The sequence below is a fragment of the Rhagoletis pomonella genome, unplaced genomic scaffold (genome assembly GCF_013731165.1).
Source record: "Rhagoletis pomonella isolate Grant_MI unplaced genomic scaffold, Rhpom_1.0 Rhpom_scaffold_00002, whole genome shotgun sequence".
In the NCBI taxonomy this organism is placed as follows: domain Eukaryota; kingdom Metazoa; phylum Arthropoda; class Insecta; order Diptera; family Tephritidae; genus Rhagoletis; species Rhagoletis pomonella.
This window is the reverse complement of record NW_023458556.1, coordinates 67,447,031-67,470,292: the sequence shown is the minus strand read 5'-3', so window position 1 is coordinate 67,470,292 and position 23,262 is coordinate 67,447,031. Positions and strand designations below refer to the sequence as shown.

Here is a 23,262-nt window from a genome sequence, read left to right as displayed (position 1 = left end):
ATAGTGATTTCGTTTCTACCAAAAAATTTCGCCTTTTCATTGCCCCTTTCGTTTTTTGCGTTCCATTCTAAATTAAAGGCTAAGGGTGAGAAAATTTTTATAATATATTTATAATTTAAATAATTAAAATGTCACACTCTTGTAAGGCAAAAATGGCGCATTCTCTGCCCTTTGAAGTTTTGTCGTGGGAGATTGTTGCCCTGAAAATTAGGTGGTTGTTTAAAACGACATGCCTTTTTACAGGGTTGAGTGTAACATCAAACACATTTTGCACCGCGTATGGGCAACATTTTTTGGATGAAACGAAATCACCATAAATGTTTTAAAATTGCAGAAAATGATCTTTGAGAGTACATCAAAGAAAAAGATTGACAGAACTTGAAATTTACAAATTATAACACCTAAGATAAAGAATATATTAATCAATATATTTAGTACTAGCCCGGTCAAGTTAGACATTCGAGGTTATCACAAAAATAGGTGAGACAAAAGTGTAGATTATGCAATTATCTATAAAAACTGTTATAACATTTTTCTTCTTAAGAATTACCATTTCTGAGATATAGCGATTTAAAAAGCTGTGTTCTCCATACTATGCACAATTTCCACTGTGTTTGTGGGTTAGTGTTTTTGGGGTGTTTTTTAACATCGTTTCCCCGATAGGCCCTCGCCACGGCTTATTGTAGTCCTGTTTAACTAAATAATATTGCATGACATAAAAATAGTACCATTGGAAGTGATGAAAGCGGTGTGAATTAAAAGTAATTAGATAAAACTATTAATCTAATTGATAATTACACTAGTTTACAAGAAATCACACCTGTAGTTGTAGTTTTTAGAGCTTCGCTTATTACACGAGAACTAATGAAGCGATTTCAAAGATAAAACTCAAAACCTATCGACAGATTCATTTTTGTAAGTAACCAATTCGGGTTCTGTCGTAGAAACAACGGTAAATATTGGCTTATTTTGGGGTAAATTTTGAGCCTTTAAAGTGCTCTGGCAACTTATGATTTGCAGATATAACTTTCATTTTCGGGATATAGGTTCCTTGGAGCAATAGAAATATTATTGTGTACAAACTTTATGTAAATTCGACAAAAATGTGTAAAAACAGTTAGGGTGCTGTCAGAGACAAAAGAGACCAAAACCAGACGGCGCAGGTGAGGGGAAATATGTATTTATATAAGCTTATAAGCTGGTCACAGCATATTTTGTACCTACCAGGGTTGTTGCGAATATTCGCATTCGCATTCGCAACCGCGGAGCTTCCGCATTAATTTTAACATTCGTATTCGCTTTCGCATTCGCAATAATCAATGCGGAGCTTTTGCGAATGCGAATGTTGTGCAAGAGCACCGATAAAACGTAAATATGGCAAACAAAATGAAAAATTGTAGCCAATATTTTTGCCTGTGGTCGTGGGAGTATTTGTGTAACAAAACTGGTCAAATGTCATTTTATCAACTTTGATAAAAATGTCTTTAAACATACTATTTCTTAAGCTATCTAACCGAGCTATCAATGGGCAGTCATACAAGTTCCAACTTCTACTTGACCTTTGGCGTACGTCAAAGAGAACAGAGTCTTTTTAACAATATTTTTTTTTCTGTGCTTTAAATACCTGCATTAGTTTCTTTCTTTATTATGATTTTTTTGGACCAATGTTAAAAAAACTACTAGACACAAAAGAAGAAAGTGTACACCGAATTTTCGTGATTTGCTTTTGATGTTACATATAATCGTTTCAATAATTTCAAATGGGGCTCTTTTGGGGAATTTATTTTTAGCAAAAATTTTAGAAACAGTAATTTTGTTTACTTGTCGGGCAATATACATTGGATCCTTGGCTAAAAACTTCTGTGGTAAAACTGTCCCTTCTTTGCTATTTAAAGTCAATGAGTAACCTCCTCCAATTGGGATTTCCAGCAGAAATGATCAACTTCTGGCTATAAAGAGAATCGATGCTCAAATAATAATAAAAAATATAGGTCTGACCTTTAATAAGATAATAATTACGTAACTATCTGAGATTCAAATGCCTATACAAAACGGGGTGCTTTCTTTTTACTTTGAAAACGGAATTTCGCTCAATATTTTCATTCCTGGAAAATAATAATTTATTTTCCATATCCATTAGCTCGTTATAAGCACAAATTTTTCAAACCAGTCGCAGAAGAAAGTATTAAAAATGAATTACAAAAACTAAAATCGAAAAACGCTAATGAAGTTACAGATTCCCCAAATTCTGAAATAGCCAAAGGGATGAGAATGAATAATGCTTTTTAAAAAGCTTTAGAAAAACCTGACATATCTGGTTTGGCTTGTAAGCGCTGTTTAAACAACGATCTCACCATTATGCTAGATTCTAATTGTTTCTAAAAAATACTTAACATCCGCAGTCGCATCCGCGGATGTCTAAAATTCCACATTCGCAACATCCCTAGTACCTACCTACATACATATGTATGTACATCCATATACATATATACATTAGACTGCATCACTCCTCATACAAAAAAAAATCGGTACTATTTTTCCATTGGAATTATAAAATATTTTATATTTTAAGACGCCCACCAAAATATTTCGAAAAAATATTAAGATTTAAGTGAGCTGGACCAATTTCAAAATACCTCCAAAAATGGAGTTTTTTATGAATAAAAATAGTTTCTTAAACATTTTGTTTGAAAAAATCCCCTCAAATGACAAAACGGTTTAAACTTAAAAAATTTGCATAATAATATTAAAAAAAAAAACTTGAACGGAATTGTAATGATGAGATTTTTGATGCTGTTTTTTAACTTTTTTCAAAGATTGGTATAAGAAAAACTTGAATAACTGAGCCTAAACTCTTCTGATTTAGACTTAAGAGGTGTCGGTGGAAAGGTATTTTTTCACCCTATTTATTTATTTGCTAATAAACTCATTCAGGGGATGAAATAGAAAGGTAGGATGAACGAACGTCATTCAAAGTTGAATTAAGATGTGTTGGTATTTGATAAAAAATATTGGGACACGAATCATTTTTTTTGGACAGAAATAAAAACAGTGTGAAAATACCTTTCTACTGAGATCCCATAAGTCTAAATCAGAATAGTTTTGGCCCAGTTATTCAAGTTTTTCGTAAATCAATCTTTGAAAAAAGTAAAAAAAAACAGCATCAAAAATCTCATTCTTACGATTCCGTTGAAAAGATTTTTAAATATTTTTATGCAGATTTTTCAAGCGTAATCTATTTTGTCATCTGAGGGGACTTTTTTCAAAAAGTTCTTTACGAAGCTATTTTTATTCATAAAAAACTCCATTTTTGGAGGTATTTTCGAATCGGTCCAGCTCACTTAAATCTTAATATTTTTCCCAAATATTTTGGTGAACGTCTTAGAATATAATAAATTTTGTAATCCCGGCGGAAAAACCGCAACTTTTTTTGGTGATGCTGTCTAATATACATACATATGTATGTATGTATGCATAATACGCGAAAGCTTTTTTGTCATATCATCAGATCTGTACCGTTAGTTCGATTTTAAAAAATGAAGTATCAAATTAAAAGCCTTGGCCTATAGATTTGCAGTAACGCTTTGTTGAAAAGGGTTGCCATCTGATAAATAATTAAATATAAATTATTTATAAGTTAAGTCAATTATCACATTCTGGGTATCGATCAAAATGGTTTTAAAAAGGCTATATGAAGGTGGGTGGCCACCTATTAACAAAGATAAATTCAATATACAAAAAAATAAATTAAACATATATTCAAAATATGAAAAAACTGTATTTTAAACTACATGTGGGAGAGTTGCCACTTGTTTTGAAAACTTAATTCAACTTTAATTAAGAGAATTAGAGAATTTAAATATGTATTGCAATACGGGTGTCAGATAAAAATAGATTACAAAACGGTTTTGTTTGAAATTATTTTAAACAGGGTTCCCACCTCTTTACAAAGTTAAATTCAATACATGCAATGGTTTAAAGAATTGCTGCGATATGGATATCCATTAAAATGGCCTTGAAGGAACTTTATTTCTAAATTGCTTGGAGGAGCGTTGCCACCCGTTTACAAAATCAAGTTCAAACTCAAAGTTTAATTCAATGTAATGAATTACTTAAATATGGATACCAATCGAAACTGCTTTGAAGATATTTTATTTCTAAACTACATGTAGGAGGGTTGCCACCTGTTGTAAATTTTATCTTGAATTAAGGGAATCAGATGATGTAAATATGCAATACGGATGTCGGACGCTTTAGTTTGAAAATAATTTGAAGAAGGTTGCCACCTGTTTACACATATAGCAGAGATGCTACCTGCAACTTGAATTTAGGGAATTAGATAACTTAGATATGTATATTTTGGTGTCACACGAAAAGGGTTTAACAAAATATTTAATATTTTGCCTCTATAATTATACAGAAGTTACTGTATGAAATATTAAAATATGGGTGTCAGTCGAATGAGTATTAGGAAATATTGAGCTTAAATACTAAGAATATTAAAAGGGGCTGCCACCAGTTTAAAAGATGGGTAGCACTTGAAATGGGTTCAAAATTCAATCGAATAAAATCAAAACTAAAGTACAGTTTTTAACCTGAATATGCTCTTATTATTAAATAAAGGCAGAAAAATTGACATGTATATCCTGATATGGATGTCCGACGAAAGAGGTTGTGGTTTGAAAATATTTTGCAGAGGGTTGCCAAATTGTTACAAACCCAGATTCAATATAAGCAATAGGTCAAATAAATTACTTCAACATGAACATATATCAAAATTGCTTTGAATAAACTCTATTTCCAAATCGCATGTAGGAGGGTTTCCACCTGATTTTATAATTAAATTCAATTTGAACTAAGAGGATTAGATAATTTGAATATGTATCACAATACAAGTGTTAGACGAAAAAGGTCTAACGAGATTTTGGTTTAAAAAATATTTTAACAGGATTAAAAGTCGAATTAAACGAAATTATTCGAAATATTGAAATATGGGCGCCAAACAAAGGAGTGTTAAGAAATATTTAGTTTGAGCATTAAGAAAATCAAAGGAGGTTGCCATCTGTGTAAAAAGTTTAACTATAATTATTTAATAATGGGTCGATTATCGATTGCAATCGAACTTCCGTTGCGTGGCTAGTTGCCAAAACGAGCGTATTTATTTAGAAGGGAAAATTGAAAAGTGTGTCATATATTTTACCGTTTAATAATTTGAACGATATTAACATTTTCCAATGCAGTTTGCCTTTACAGAATATGGCGAAAATAACAAAACAATAACTTGAAATTTTAGATCCCATCGAGTACGCCGTTTTAGCGAAACAAAGGCGAACACTGATTGCAAATTTTTTCCTTTATCAAGTGAAGCACCTCTTTTAAAACTACCGACAAACCCAGTTTTCCAAATTAAAGTCATTGCTGTGGCACTTCCTTCTGCGAAATATCGAAGAGGTGCGCAAGCTTTTATGAGGTATTGAAGTTGAACGAGGTGGTTCATCTGTTTATTAACCAATTGTACTACAGCTTCTTTTGGAAGTCCTCAATATGCTTTGAAAATGAACACATAACGATAATAAAAGAAATACCTTGAAAGTATTAACTTTTGTTTACATTGCACGCGGTTGCTCTAGAGCAGAGGTTCCCAAACTTTTTTTTTCGTAGACCCCTTTCAAAAATTTACTGGTTTTGGTGGACCCCCGCTGATACATTTCTAAATATTCCCAAAGGTCATAAAAAAATTAAATGTGAAAATTAGATCTAACAATGCAAATTTGCATCGCGGGTGAATTCAAAAACGAAACTCAGAGTGGCCAAAATAAAAGTAAAATATTTTCTTGTGTTCTGTTTATAAAAATAATTCACTCGGAAGCGTTATATTTTTTAAGAGCACTGCGAGCGCTAGCGTTATTTAGATTATCTTCACCATAAACTCATCAAATATTCGGCTCACTCATGACCTTGCACATGGAGTATATGTATGTAAAATAGTTTATTTGTGTTAATGACATCATTTTTATTTTTATCGCTTCGAGGTTAAAAGTGAGGCGAAAAATATTTATCACATTTTTAAAACACAAAACTTAAAACATCAAAACGTCTAAGCTTTTTACGCCAAACTTTTGATTCAGAAACTGACAATAGAGAAAAGAACGAGTTTAAAAAAATCTATCACAAATAACCAAGCAAGCAAGAAGCACAAAAAGTGTTTCACCGTCTCATCTTCTTCAAGGCAAGATGGGCAAATGGACTTGTCACTTACGCCTATCACAGTCAGGTGTTTGTGCGACGTGAAGTGGCCAGTCAGCAGTCCAGCAAGTTGTCTGCAGTGTCGTCTGCTCAGTGAGAGCAAAAAACTAGATAGACCTTGTGAGATTGAAGGCAACATGAGTTTTGCCTACCTGCATCCGCTCGATGCCTCTCAGTCGTTTCTGAACGAAATATTCACCCAGTTTCTGATGGTGGCTTCGATTGCCGGAGGTGGGAGTGCTAAAACTGGTTGCGGACCGAGGAGTGCCTGGTCTGAGCCAACTCTGGCCAAATGATCAGATGTCTCATAACCAGGTACTCCAGAGTTACCTGGGACCCAGAGTAAAACAACCTCGTTACATTCACCATCATATTTTAGTCGAGACTTGCATTGCCGAACTAGTTTGGAAGTACTTAAATAGAGGGCTGGTCAATGCCTTAAGTGCAGCTTGGTTGTCACTGCAGTCACGTAAACTCCTTCCCCTCCACCTATGTTCCACCACGTAGTCCATGGCTTTGAGTATTGCAATTACCTCAGCCTGGAAGACCGAAGCATATTCCCATACAGAAAAGTGAAGCTTATCTTCATTAACCTCGCAAAAGACCCCAGATCATGACCCAGAGTCAGTTTCGGAGCTATCAGTGAAGATTCGACAATGTGTGAGTCCGGTCTCAGCGATGGAATCAAACCAGCATTCAGTTCAACATTATAAAATCTCTTCAACAAAGGTAATGGTGGCCTACTATCCTCTAGCAAGGAAAAGACACAAGTGCTTAAATCTCTACCGCCACTTAATGTCATACCAGCATCCGGTTCTTTTTAGTCTGCAGGTGGCCTTTAAGGCTTCCCCACGTATGAAAACACAAAGTGACGGTAAGTGCAGCAGTGCGTCAAGAGCACTATACACCACTCAAAAAAATTAAAGTTAAATAAAGAGGCTATCAAGCAACCATTTTGGTTCTTTACATCGAAACCAGATCAATTTTCGTGGACCCCCATTTACAACTCATGGACCCCCAAATTTTTTTCACGTCACCGTGGATCCCCGTGGAGTCTTCCGTGGACCCCTGGGGGTCCACCTGGACCACTTTGGGAATCACTGCTCTAGAGGATTCGAATTATCTTTAAATGTCGCCTGATTGAGGCCGCGTTCATGCACTTCTCTTCCTCTTAAACAAATAATTGTGATGAATTTAGCTGTATTGCTGTATTTTCTTTAAAACTCTTTATTTTAATAGTTTAATTAGTTTAACTCGCACAGCTTGTTTACAGCCGCTTGCTGGTTGTCGAACTGTCAGTTGCGTTGTCAGCTGGCAACCGAATTCTGAAATAATGTTTTTCTTTACTTAATTAAAACAATAATGATCATGCCCGGTTGCACCAATCAATTTTAGTTTTTTTAATTTTAATGATTGAATCAATTGAGTTTTCATTCTCATTTAGCTCGCTTCAAAAATGTTATTGTTTGATTTTAAAAATATAACACCCCCGTTTGAGATTGGTTAAAATTTTAAATACAAAATATGTAGTGTGGTGCTGTTGAATGCTGAAATGAGATGAATTGTTGTTTAAAATTTAACCATTTAAATCATTCGAATCGCTTGAAAACCAGTTCAGCCCAGAGTGGTATCAGAAAGCTTTCTGCTTCAGACAATAAGAAAGAGCCAAAAGCTTGCATTTGGCACGTCAAAGCTCAAAAATTTATATTCCCAAAAATATTTAAAACTGGAAATAATCGAAAAATATCATAATTATATGCATTTCTGTCTGCAAAAAGAGGCCAAAAGAGGAGAGGTAGCCTCCGGACAGTCTAACCAAGAAAAGGGAGAGTGTGAGTAACTTTGACAGCTTGCGAACAGGGCTGCCAATTTGGCTCAAATCGGGCCATTTTTGGCCCTATTTTACTTCAAATGGAACTTAGTTTTTCAATTTGGCACAAAGTGCCAAAATGGCATTTTTGCAAAAAAAAAGATTTCAATGAATTTTTGTGAAATCCTTTGCGTGTACTTCTTTTTCTCAGCAAAAAAATCTTATTTTATCATTGCGTTTTTGTTTTGAAAATGTGGTTCTTATTTTATTGCTAAATAGGAAGGATTAAAAAGAATGGCACCTTTTGTGGCTTTTTTTTCCTATTTGGCACATTTTGGCACTTTTTTATCTTCAATATGGCACCTCATAGCTAAGTATAGTTGGCAGTCCTGCTTGGGAACTACTCTTGGAAAGATGGTCGTCGTGTCAGCGAGTGTTGGAGAAAAAGCAGGGCATGTGCCACTGCAAGGCCTTTCTGGAAGAGGATGGACCAGGGCCAGTCCACGGATCTCCTTTGGTTCAAAAATTTTGGTGGGTAAATATCACGCCGGATTCAAATTGTCAAAGCTGTAAAATGTAAGTGAAAACACGATGTTTTTGACGCATCGAACGAAATCGCCAAAATAATTCTAAAAGTAAGAAAATATTAAATACTCTTTTAGCACTCTTTGTAATCTTGTTTTGGGGTATAGTGAAAATAAGATTTAAGGCTTCTTAAAAAACATTCGATATAACTATTTAATTAATAAGGCTATAATCGCCTAATAAAAAGTTACTTTTCATCAGCAGTGAACATTTTCTTTTCCCTTCACCCCTTCATAGAACGAGAATTGGTTTCGTACTCGGCTGTTGATTTAAATTTGGCGAATCCTTCGAAAAAAGTCATTCTGAAGGTACTAAACTGGCCATCATGCGTACACACAGGCAGAGATGACTATTTGTAAGCTATGTATGTGAAATACTCGGAGTTTTCAAAATTCCTGTTTAAAAAATAGCTTTTATTAGAAGATTAAAATTTTTTTTGAACGACAATACGTGTGTTTAACTTAAAAATTTTTCGAATAAAATGCCTCAAATGAAATATGTTCTGAAAGCTTTTACTTAACGTGGAGTTCGGATGAAATTTCCTCTTTAAAGAATTACGAAAAATAAATAATAACATAATAATATAAAACTCGGTACACCGAAAAAATACATCAATGCGTCTATAGTTGCGTTTGTGTACAAATTATCCAGTAACTTGCCAGCAACTCTCCAGTAACTTAATTTCTAAGAATTCGCTTTCATAGAAAAATATCAAAAAAAGTACAAACAGAGTAATTTTAGAATCCGCATCTTATACCCAACTGAAAACCTGGTATCAAAGCCATTTGTTTAGCCAACGAACGCTTCTCTTGGATAATATCTTAAAATATGTTTCCAATTAAAATTGGACACCACTTGTATCAGCTCTTGTCGAGCACATGTTTAATACATTTAAAAAAAGAAATTTTGTCTTAGCTTTTCCGAAAAAGCAATATACCTCATATCGATGAGTTCAGTAGAAATATGTGTACATTTTTTTATTGAATAAATGATCCCAACAGAAATCCTGGCAATTTGAAAATCCAAACTAACTCGCTTGCCTAATGGTTGAGAATTAAATTAAAAATCGGATTAGGATATTTTTAAAATTGAAAACAAATCTCACATCTACATATGTATTGAAGAACTGAATTTTTTTGTCTTGAAATCTGAAAATATTTCAAACCAAAACATTTTGCAGAGCGCCAGTCTGTCCATCGTAAAGAGAAATATTTAATACTTCTCAGAATCTCATTAACCAGAGTGACTAAAATTTAATGTCTAAATAAACAACAGCAAATGTGTTATTATCATACAAATTTTATTATGTATGTATGTATGTATATCAGTGATCGGACTTTAATAAAATTCTGTGCGGTAGAATCTGGAAAAAAATGTGGTAGATCTCAGGTTTTGGATCAAACTTTGTACAAAAATTAAAAAAATTCTGTAAGGTTTCACCTAAATTGCAAACTTTTTAATTATACTCTAAAAAAAAATTAATTTTAGTGTAACAAAGTGCTAGATTGAAGTTGCTAAAAAGTGCATTGAGTTTTGGCAATTTTTTCCTTGACAGTGTAAAGCGGTTCCTTCCATATCAAAGTATTTTTCGAACATAAATTTTTTTGCAACCTTGCGGAGTGCTGTCAGCGTTTCATTCTATCACATCACGATGTAGCGAACAAATGTGGCACGTTACAGAAACCGCTACTTGTGATTTGCCGATTTTGACAATTCTCTAGTAAATGTAAACAACGCCTCAGAAACTTTAGATGCACTGAAATTTGCTAATACTTTCACAAAAATCGCGGTTTTTTTAATTTTCGCTATTAATTTTTTTTATAAATCATACATTTTAAAATTTAACGTAATGACACCACGTTTCCTGTCGAAAAATTGAATATTGAGAAAATTTAATATTTTACAGTTTATTTTATCCTCCCATTCGGCTTTGTTTACTTTTGCTTGAGAAATTTCATCGCCGCCGGATGTGCGGAATCTTGTATTATATCATTCTTGTTACCATATAGTGTTGGACAATTTTTGCTCTTAAAATTAAGAAAATTATGTCGAGCAAAAATAAAACTAGGAACTCAAAAACACGAATATGTGGTAGATTTCAGACCTTGTGTGGTAGATGTGGTAGATGCTCAAAAAAGTGGCAGATCTACCACAATGTGGTAGAAGTCCGATCACTGATGTACATATATGTACACATTTATAGTATAAACAAGCGTTGTTGTACGTTTGTGCAAAACTTAACTCGTTGAGTCTGCAACAAAAAATTAACAAGACAATCAGCTGGTCACGTCCAGTGGAGGCGGCCATATCTATGAGTAAAGTTATGTTATTTTATGGGTAAAAACAAAAATTACTACTGAACTTAGAGGCAAAGCAATAAACGGCAAATTTGAATGCCAATCAACGGTTTGGGTGGCAAGACAATACTTGCATAATAAATGAATTGTACTACAGGGCGTATGAATGAAAGCGACATGTGTGAAATATTAAAAAATATGGTATTTTCGAAAATTTGTTCAATAAACATGTACATACTCAAAATGCATGATGTGCCCATAAAATAATTTATTGGCATTGCTGTTGACCGTGAAGTTCGCCGTGTGCATTAGAATTTATTTTGATTTTTAATCCAGTTTCAAGGTGAAAAAATACGCACTTTTTAAACCGCTATTGTCAATGAATATATTTAGGCGATGTGCAGCCGGAAAGAAGTCCTGACAGAATTTCTTAAATAATATCGATAAAAGAATAAATAAATAAATCGGCAATAAAATCAGTTATATATTTATAGCGACAATTACGATTTTTATCGATAAATATATATAATGCTAATAAATTTTATAAGTTTCCATTTCAATCACACTGTATGATAAAATCGACTTTTTTTCTGCGTATTGAGAAAAAACACATTTAAAGGAAAAATACCTTTTTTTATAAAAAAAAAAATTTTAACAAAAAAGTTACTAACCGATTTTTAAAAGGTTGGTATCGTTTTAAAGGCGATTAAACCCTCTTTCTTTTGGTATGCATATTTGTATACTTCGTATATAAGAATTAAAAAAAAATATATATTTAAAGAAAAAAATACCTTTTTTTTATAAAAAAATATTTTAGACAAAAAAATATTGACCGAATTTTAAAAAAATTGGTTTCGCTGTAAAGGCGATTAAACCCCTTTCTTCTGAAATGTATATAAAAATTCGAGGAAAACCACATTTAAAGGAAAAAATAACTTTTTTTATTAAAGAAAATATTTAAAAAAAGAAAATTACCAACCGATTTTGAAACGATTGATACCGTTGTAAAGGCGATTAAACCCCCTTTCTTCTGATATGCATATTTGTAAATTTCGTATATAAAAATTTGAGAAAAGTACTTAAAAGGAAAAATACCAATTTTTTTATAAAAAATATTTTAAACAAAAAATTACTAATTAGTAATACAATTGAATACTTTATTTAAATAAAACAGAAAATTACCTTTAATTTTCAGATATAACCTGTTATATAAAAAATCAAAAACCATGGTGTTTTTATATTTTTATATGCCTTAGACTTCTGTTACATATACTTTTGCTTTATTTTTAACAGAGCTGTGGGTGAACAAGAACGAATTAATGCTTAAAGCACTAATAATTCTTTGTTTTATTTAAATACGATATTCAATTGTATTACTAATTAGTAATTTTTCTGTAATTTTTTTATAATTTTTGTAATTTTTTTGTAAATTTTTTTTTTATAAAAAAGTTATTTTTCCTCTTATGTGTTTTTGAGAAAAAACACATTTAAATGAAAAAATAACTTTTTTTTTGTATAAAAAACATTTTAAACAAAAAAGATACTAACCGATTTTCAAAAAATTGGTATCGTTGTAAAGACACGAAGTATACAAATATGCATATAATAACAAAGGGGGTTTAATCGCCTTAACAACGCTACCAATATTTTGAAAATCGGTTAGTATCTTTTTTGTTTAAACTATTTTTTTTATACAAAAAAGGTTATTTTTTCATTTAAATGTGTCTTTTCTCAAATTTTCATATACGAAGTACACAAATATCACAAGGAAGGGGCTAAATAACCTTTACAACGCTATACATTTTTATTAAAACGCTTTTATCAACTTGCAATGTTGTATGTCCAGACCACCATTTTTATACTATAAATATAGCAAAGGTATTTATGGCAAACCTAGTCTAGATATCAACTTCGTCGTAGGTATCACATCACAGACATACAATTAGAAAAACTCTAGAGATAGATGTCGCCTCGCCAGAAGAAGCTAAAAATATGCACTACATACGCTACAGCGGAAATGGACGACAAGCCATTTCTTTAAATGAAATTAATTGCTGCTATATGTATGTATTTACATATGTAGGCATATACTAAATGTGGGCAAATAACATTTTGCTTGCATAGTCTTTTATTCTCTTTTCACTGCAAGTTGAATTATTTTAGTATCTATTGCAAAGACAAGACAAGAAAAGTATAAAATAAATTTAAAAAAAAAACTTTTTAATGTACCACGCTTTTATAAATGGACTAAAATTAGAAAATAATATTTCTCAGTCCCATAGAACTTGTTTTGATAACTTTTGATTTTGAAATTTTAGCAAAAGTCATTATAAACAAATAATGACATTGGAAATGAAAAGCGTGGGGCGCATGTAATACACTTGAATTGTATGTGGGCATATGAATAACGACCGCTTAAAATCGATCTCAAATTTGTACTTTCGCTGTAGAATGTTATGTAGTTTGACTATTGTCAATGAAATCGAATGCTTTGTACTGCATTTGTACTTATTACTCACTCTCTCGGCGCTTATTTAGCGATGGTCTCTTTGTGGCGAAGGCGGTTCTCAAGGCCCAAGTCGACGCTTAATAGGTTACTATTACTTGTACGATCATGGTGTACGTTCTATAAAGAACACGACCGTAGAAGTTAGGTATCAACCTAGAACCCATTGACTACAGGCACATCCAGAGTAATGTTTCTAATACCCGCAAGAACTGTCACACAGAAATTCTGGCTAAGACAGTAAAAAGTCTGTCTTAAGACCAATGAAAGACAGATGACAATTCACAAACAAATTTCAGCAAAATACAAAAGTAGAGCTTTCGAACGCGCGTTTGTTTGGTTTTTCAACTGTCAAAATTTTACTTTGTATTTGGCACAGAAAATTAAATTTGTTCATACACCATAGCGTATTTTTCCAACCCGTTTCACCACGGAGAAAAAAAGTGACCGATTGGCACACAGCCTTAGGGTCGTTTTCTGAAGTAACCTTTATCTTTAAAGCTACATCTAAAGTAAAGCATTTCTACTATCGGTTTTTGACGCATGTATATTTCTTTGTTGTAAACCAATTTAAATCCGACAATGAAATGCTTTACTTTAGACACAATCGTAAATTTAAATGCAACCTTTAAATATAAAGTGAGCTTTAAAGCTATAGATTACTTGAGAAAACGGCCCTTAGTAGTAAAAAAAAGTCTTAGGAAAAAGACTCTCTCATTCACCACTCGTGTTGAAAAGCTATTTGGAGAGAAATCATTTGCATATCATTTTTTTTTTTACTATATTTGTTCTAAATTTAATTTTGTTTTGATTCTTAGATTTCATTGTCTTAAAAAATATATGTATCGATATATTTTTAATTTATTTAATTTTAAGAAATTTCTTTTATGTAATTTTTTAAAATTTTATTGTTTTAAAAAGAAAAATATATTGTTTTTAATTTCATATAAACGAATTTTATGTTATTTTTATTTTCTAATTAAAAATTTTTTAATTTCTTTCAATTTGAAAATCTTCTTCATTTTAGATTTTATTGTTTTAAAAAGAAAATCATATTTTTTTCATTTAATTTTTAGGATGTTATTTTGTTCTTTATTGTATTTTTTATATTTTTTTAATGTAGCCTTCTTTTATTTTTTTGATTTTGTATTAAATAATACAATTTTTGCGTAATTTCATTTAAATTTTATGTATTCATTTTTCATGTTTGTTTTTTTTTATCGGTCTTTACATTGTAAGCTGATGTAATTTTTATTTGTTAAGCTCGAGACCCAGAGAATACATAAAACACAGGTTTTAGTTCATTAATTTTTTTTTTAATGTCGATATTTCTACCTCAACCTGAGGCCATCTTGAGGAACTGTTAGTTATGCCCAGTCGACCGGTGATTCCAAAAATCTAGTTAATTTTTTTCTATGGATACGTTTTCGAGATATTTTCAATTTATCGTTATTCAGCTTAAAGCAAAAATTGGATCCTTTTAATCACGTATATCTTACGAACCAATTCAATAATCTTAATATAAAGTACGGCAAATGAAAGTTAATGAAATTCTCCATAAACCACATATACATCACTTTCCGATAGAGCCTATAGTTTCCGAAAAATTAAATAATAATTCCAGCTCTTTTCATTTTTTAATGAAAAAAATCTAACTTTAACAGAAGAAAAATTAAAAAAATAACAGGTTCTGGCCAAATTTTTGCATTTGTGCTAAAGCCTGCTCTGTTACAAAAAAAAAAAAACAAATTACTAATGAAGAAAATCGATGGATAAATAAGAAATAATGAGTGGTCGAATGAAAATACGCAAAGATTTTTATACCCGAGCGCACTTGTGCACAAGGGTATATTAATTTTGTTCACATAACGGTTGTTTGTAACAGCCAAAACGAATCGAGATAGATATAGACAAATGTATACATAAATGATCAGGATGAAAAAAGAAATCGATTAAGCCATGTCTGTCTGTCCGTCCGTCTGTCCGTCTGTCCGTCTGTCCGTCTGTCCGTGTACACGATAACTCGAGTAAAAATTGAGATATCTCAACGAAATTTGGTATGTAGGTTTCCCTTAATCCAAGGTAGGTTGCTATTGAAAATGGGCGAAATCGGACTGTAACCACGCCCACTTCCCATATAACGGTAATTTCCAGAAATACGAAAACTGCGATATTTTAGTAACTACTGAAGATAAAGCACTCAAAATTGGTATTTACAATAATTTTTTGACAAAAAATAAGAATATTATACATTTTTGGAAAATGGGCGTAGCCACGCCCACTTATGGTTACATGTGTATATCTTGGTAACCGCTGTACCAATTTCTACCAAACTTGGCACAGTTATCGGCCTTGGTACAGCATACAAAATCGCCGAAAATTTTTAAAATCGGACGATAACCACGCCCACATCCCATATAACGGTAATTTAGAGAAATACAAAATCTTCGATAAATCAGTAAATATTGAAGCTAATTTGTTCAAAATTGATGCTTGCAACAATTCTTTACCAAGAAATACGTTTGTGATAAATTTTTGGAAAATGGGCGTGGCACCGCCCACTTATGATCACATATATGTATCTCAGTAACCGTTCTACCAATTTGTACCAAACTCGGTGTGGTTATTGTGCTTGCCACATATAAGCAAACCGTTGAAAATTATTGAAATCGGACTAAAATAACGGCCGCTTCTCATATAACGGTAAATTTCAGAACTGCTTGAAACTTCAAAATCGAAATTTAAGGACTCTAATTTACTCAAAATTGATACGCCCCGGCTTACCATGTAGCCGTAGCTTTCGGTAAGGCGAAAAACATATATTTAATACGTGCGCCGGGTATTTAATGTTCGGCTCTGCCCGAACTTAGACTTTCTTACTTGTTTGTATGAAAAATGAGCAGGAAAGAAAGTTACTCATACGCCACGTACACCTGAGTAACACGCTTCACTGCTCATATTTCATACAAAAATTCTTTGCGCATTTTCATTTGACCACTCATTATTTCTAATTTATCCATCGATTTTCTTCATCAGTAACTTGATTTTTTTTTTGTAACAGACCAGGCTTTAGTACAAATGCAAAAATTTGGCAGAACCTGTTATTTTTTAAGTTTTTCTTCTGTTAAAGTTTGATTTTTTTAATTTTTTCGTAAAAAAATAAAAAAAACTGGAATGATTAATTAATTTGTCAGAAACTATCAGTCCTATCGGAAAGTGATTAATTCATTTGTCAGAAACTATCAGTCCTATCGGAAAGTGATGTATATATGGTTTATGGAGAATTTTATTGGCTTTGATTTGACGTATTTCCTTTTAAGATTATTAAATCGGTTTGTAAGATATACGTGATTAAGTGGAACCACTTTTTGTTTTAAGCTGAATAACGGTAAATTGCAAATATCTCGAAAAGGTATTTTTGTGATTTATGGAGTCACATTTGTGACTAACTCGATTTTCAGAATCACCGAGCAATTCTACATAAAAATTAGATAGCGGAGAACAAAAACCAAACTAAAATTTGTGATCCAGTGACTTTGAATAATTTCTTAAAATCGTACATTATTTTAGTTGACCATGCCAAAATCAATGAGGACTGAAGCAAAAAAATTAGAATATTTTTGAAAGAGCATCAGGATATCTTCACGACAGATGGCAGTATTCTTTTCTGCAAAGCATGCAACAAAGCAATAAGTCATACAACATGCATGAATTTATGCGAAGCCTTTATTGCTGCCAATATACCTCTAGGAAAGCTAAACAACCCACATCTAAACCTTTTTTAAAGAAATACACAAGCGAAAGGATTCCCTCGGAGTCAGCGTTGAGAAAGACCTACATCGGTACGCTAAACAGTTAGAACGAATAAAATCTGCGTTGAAAGGAAATTTTTTGTGGGTGTCAGTAGATGAAACGACTGATATCCAGGGTAGGTTCGTCGCGAATGTTATTGTTGCGGTTATGCATAAAGAGCAGCATTTAAGCGAGAAAAAATGTTTGCTTAATGTTGCAGAACTGGAGAGAACCCATTAAAATTTCCTGATGTACCTCTTCCGCCAGAACCCATTATTACCAGATGGTGAACATGTCTGGACACAACTGGATATTACGTAAAGTATTTTGAAGAGTTTTCAGAAGTGATAAAAGAACTCGACGCCAGCGAGTCGCTTTCGCTTAGGAAAGTTCAAGAAACTCTACAGTAAAGCTCAATTAAATCTCAGTTGGTTTTTATTCATTCAAATTATGGTTTTTAAAGCGAAACTATAACAAAGTTGGAAAAAAAGAATCCACTTAAAACACAAATAAGTTTGATAATCGATGCACAGAAGAAGATTAATGCTATAGAACAGTGGTGTCCAACAGAACTTGGACAAAGGGCTACTTTGAAACTATCGCTATAATACGCCGGCACCGCTAGCTTAACTTCAATCTTAACTGCGTCAACTCGTTTCACTCTTCTTATATTCAATGTATATATTCTACTAACTGATCCTTTCAAAATATTTATTTATTATTAACAGGTTCCCTGTCCAATGAATCACATGTGATTCATGGGAACAGTTTTTTACCTTGTCTCACAAGGCCATGCATCATATATGAGCAAAATCAATGCTGACTTCAGATACATATTTCTAGGTATTTTGGAAAAAATATAGTGTTTTTGTGTGGAAACATACAAAATAGTTGTGGATTGAATATGATACAAAGGACGTACCTTATCGAAAACTATTTCCCAGCCTTATGTATAATAAATGAGAAATTAAATATTTAATTTTTTTTTGCATAAGGGCATATAATCTACGCTCTTTGCATATTTGTATATGCAAATAATATCAAATCAGATAAAGAATCCTGAAAAGAACGGGGGACGTATGCCATGAAAAAAGATGTATTGCATGAGGACAGGGAACCTGTTAAAGTTTATACAGTTAAGTTAAATTAATAAATATGCATAATATTTTAATGAAGAACATTCATTTTATTGTAAACATATGGGAATGTGCTGCAATTCGTACGATTTGAGATCGATGGGATCTGCAAAACCTTCTTCGGAGATTGATTAACAAAACTGCAAAATTTGGCACTGAATCGATAGATATGACGTAAGGTATGTGTTTCTCGCCGTTTTCATTTGAAATATTTATTACTTTCTCTAAAAATAATCAAAAATAGTTTGCAAATCGCACCGATTTCAAATCGTACGACTCGCAGCACTTGCCCAATAAACTTAATATGATGCTTGAATCTTCATATTTTCAGATAACTTCTTAAAATCTGGTTTATATTGCACAGTTGTGCAGGCTAAAATCATGTTATTTTTGACATGTTCGTCAGTCAGTACGTTTCGGTATTTGTTTTTTATAACCATTAGTTGTGAAAAAGCCTGTTCCAGAAGAGTAAACGTCTGGAAATGGTGAAAGTTTTTCTTTGTCAACTGCTCTATCCATACATCGATTTCGAGATTACAAAGTTGTATTGAAATCATTTAGTTTTGCAGTCACATCGGTTAAAAGTGCTGCCTTTGGATTTCAGGAAAATCTTTATTTCTGTCATCAAAGCTACAAATATTGAGAGCACTTTACCTTGACTCAGCCACCTTACTTCAGAGTGGTAGAATATGTCACCGAATTCACTCTCAAATTCATGGAGCAAGGCTTTGAATTGCCGATGTTTTAACGGTCATCCGCGAATCAAATTCACAATACGAACGATCGTGCTCATAACATTGTCAAGGTTGAGTGTTTTTGCAATCAGATTTTCCTTCTTTTTCACTACGTTATATATATATATATCTTGCCCACGAGTACGAGTTTCCAAAGTCAGATTGACTAACAGTGCCTCCTTAGCAGAAAAATCAGAAAATACCACTCTGATGAACACTAATAAGTGCGGAGAGTCTGAAACATCGGTCGAATGATCCATTTATAAGGAAACCTAGTCACATTTCTTGAAATCGCTTTTAATTTGGTCATGAATATCGTTTGGTAGGTCATCAGATAACGACACTTTTTTATTGCTGAGATTACGCTGTTTTTGTTTTGAAGATCCTGAAACAGAGATTCTGTCATGTCTAGCATAGAAAGAAAAGAAGTGAATGAGTTCGTGAAAATTCAAAAATAAAAGCCTACTTATGTACCAAAAAAGCTTCCAATTGTTAAACTTTTCAATTCAATACAAAATATTCTGTTCATCTTCTTGTTTGCGGGCGCCTAAAATTTAGGTCGCGAGCTACCAGGCGCCCGCGAGCTACCGGTTGGACACTACTGCTATAGAAGGTAATATCGCACAGTTAATTAAAAATAAATAAGCAAAAATCAAGGATTAAAAAAAAATTAAGGAAATTGCGACTTTTTTTGATTTGAGTAATGAAAAAAGTGTTTTACAAAATGAATATACTACAAGCGAACTGGTCGCTTTTAAGCATGCTCCAATTACTTCTGTGGATGTAGAAGTTCGTTTTCTATTTATAAGAGCCTTTTACGACCGAACCGGGAAAGTTTTATTTTTGAGAATATGAAAAACTATTTCATTATGTACGCTAATGAGTCGCTAACTAAAGATTAAGTTAAATTATGTGATGTAGTATTTTAAGACTAAATTTTTCTATACATATATACACCCGTGTATTGCAATGTACGTATTTGCTAAAAGCAAAATTGAATTAAAAATTTTTTGTACATAGCTTTATTTAGCTTTAAACACTTCAATAAACGTATGAATTAACTGAAGGCTTATATAATGTTTTTAGTGCATTTTTTTGAATTTATAAGGTTTTCTTATTTTTCATGCATATTTTTCATATTTAAATCTACAAAACCGTATTTTCTGACCTAAAACGACAAGTCGAGACCTCTATTGATTTTAATAAAATCTATAAAAATAGGCAATAACGTTTCTCATAAAAAGGAAGGAAATTAGGGTGTAGGATCTTGAAATTTAAAAAAAAAAAAAAATCGATGGGCATCCTAATGTACATATTGCAAGGATTCACTCCCGGTTACAATTTGACAGAATATACATCATTTATATGTCCGCATACATATTACAAGCATGCATTTACACAGTCAGTCAACTTCCTTTAAATGTGGGCTTATGATTTGAACCCACCTGACCCAGTTACATCGCACTTTTTGCTTTTTACCAGCACCATTTGTGTTTTGAAAACTGCCGGTTAGATCGCTTAGTTTATGTATGCTCATGCGCATACACATGTTAAGGCATGTAACTTTGTGTGCGCGGTTGCAAATGACATTTAAAAGCGGTATAGATTTTACTGAATTCAAAGCAATAAAGTTTCAGATACGAAGGGAAACAACACAAAAAAGGAAAAATTGCAAACAGTTGAAAAAATTGCTTTCTGAACAATGCTAAGTAAGAACATTTTGCTGCTCCAATAAACAGTGCGTCCTTAGAAATACGATGCTAAAGTCAAGCAACGTTTGACATGTTGCCTAGTCAGAGAACGTATGTACATACATATGTACATAATACTATATTCATGAGAGATAATCGGGAAAAGTTTGTATGACAAACGCAGTATGAAAAACTTTGATATTTGCTGCAGCATAGGGGAAAAGTTCTGCGAAAAGGATTTAGCACTGATAAAATTATTAACATCAAATAGCACAAATGACATACTCGTTAAACATGTGCAGTTGGAATTGAAAAGTTTATATTAAAAACTGAAGTCAAAATTGAGTAAGTTACTAAAAAAAATGTATACTAATTCGAGTTGAAAGTGGTTGGAAACTAATAAATAGACTGCCATTAATGTATATTGACTATGGCATGATTTGTCAAAGTAACTAGCAACTTTTTCGTATTTTTACGAGTGCACAAGCCCTTTAACCTAATGAGCATTTGTAGCAGATGGCTTTTTGGATGTATTGCTACGGTGATCATCCGTACTTAATTTCGAAGGACAGTCGTTTTTCTCGTGGTGCTGTTCCTTGACTTTATTTACTTTTTTATACATCTATATTGTTCTTTACTTCCAAACTTGTAATATGAAAGTATTTTTTTTTTGATACACTTAAAAAAAAAATAGGTAAATTGAACAAAGTTTGTAAATGGGCGTCACACAAATAATGGTGCTATTCGGAACAGACATCTGCAGCGGGTGCATGATTTTCGTGTATACTCGATCATCTAACAAAACCCGCTTTGCATCGTTCTCTGTATACGAGCAGAAGTATTGTTCGTTATCGACTGAGCTCAAGACGAACATGTTGGCCACAACACCCGATTGCTTTTCATACATACTTGATTGGGTTCGGGTGCTTTGCAGCTCAATATACCCGGGTGTTCGAGTTTCAACCCGAGTGTGCACAAAATTTTCTTGATTGGCTTATGACGTTTTTGTTTCTACAAAAAATGTTGCCTTCTCATCGCGGTGCTCTTAGTTTTTGTGCGTAGAGGGTAAAGAGAAGGTTGAATTTTTCGGTAGTTTGTTTAAGTGTACATTTAACCATTTCTTATATTTTTGCTCATACAAAACGCGGCATCACGACGCCTACATCCATTTAGGTATAAATGTGTGTAGATCGGCAATGCCCAAGCCCTATACACTCGGAGCACATTTATTTTTTGTAAAAGTATTTATGTACCTACATAGTTTTAGGCTGTGTTCTAATATATACACACACAGCTTTCCACGCGAAACTATACGAAATAGATGCAAACACATTTTTGTCTACTTCGCTTCTAATTTTTTCATTGCGTATGCACAAGCACAAAGCAACAACATTTTCGTATGCTTTGTGGGAACATATTGGCGCCAGTTACCTTCAGCGTAAATTTCTTTGTTGTCCTGCATTTTATCGCAATGTTCGGGTGTCCGTTTCATTGTTACACAAATTTTCGGGTTAGCTGCGGGTGTCCGAGTGTGGTGTTCGCTTGTGCTCAATTTATAGCGAGGGTGATCGAACAGACTCGTTCGTAACCAAAGCAGCTGTCGGGTATGCATCTCGATCGAACACATAGTAGCCGAGTGTGGCGTTCGCTTGTGCTTGATTTTTAGTGAGTGTGATCAAAAAGGCTCGATCATACTCAAAGCTGTTCTCTGATTCGGAAATGCAGCAAAACAAAGCATCAGTCTCTTTTATTTCTAAATTATAATTGATGGAAATGTGCAATATGCGCAAACGCGGTTAGATATCTCAAAATATATTCACAGTCACAGTAACCCAATCTTGTGAAGTAAATCAGGCAATTGCAGAGAAAAGAAAACAGTGCCTGGAAAATAATTCAACCCTGCAACCATTCGTTATTGTTGTGGGTGGCAAATTCAACTTTAAGCAATTTTATGTCACATTAGACGGACTTTAGTACGCATTTATTTCTTATATGAAGGCTGTACAGTAGCGAGACCGAAAATCCGCCTTTTTTGAATTTTTAATGGTAAGTGCAAATATATGATTCATTATGCTCTAAAGCCATCTGTATAAAAAATTAAAATTTTAATTTTTTTTAAAATATCTTAGGCTCGCCCGAGTCCATCAGAATCAAATCAGACAAGAACCACGCCCACCTCCCATATAACGGTAATTTACAGAAATACGAAAAATGCGATAAATTAGTAAATATTTAAGCTAACTTACTCAAAATCGAAATATGCAAAGACCTCTTAGCAGAAAATCATACTTAGGGAAATTTTTGGAAAATGGGCGTGACACTTACCGCAACTTACCATATAACGCTAAATTTCAGATATACGAAAACTCCGATATTTCTATAACGAAAGACCCCAACTTACAACAATTTCTTAACAAGACACAATATTATTGTTTTTTGTAAAATGGGCGTGGCACCACCCACAT

General features: G+C 32.9%; 1 protein-coding gene across 10 annotated transcripts in view; it reads right to left on the bottom strand.

Moving 5' to 3' along the window:
• Window positions 1–23,262, bottom strand: part of LOC118734012 (Ca(2+)/calmodulin-responsive adenylate cyclase) — a 325,153-nt gene that overhangs the window by 164,424 nt on the left and 137,467 nt on the right. The gene's annotated exons all lie outside the window — the stretch shown is intronic.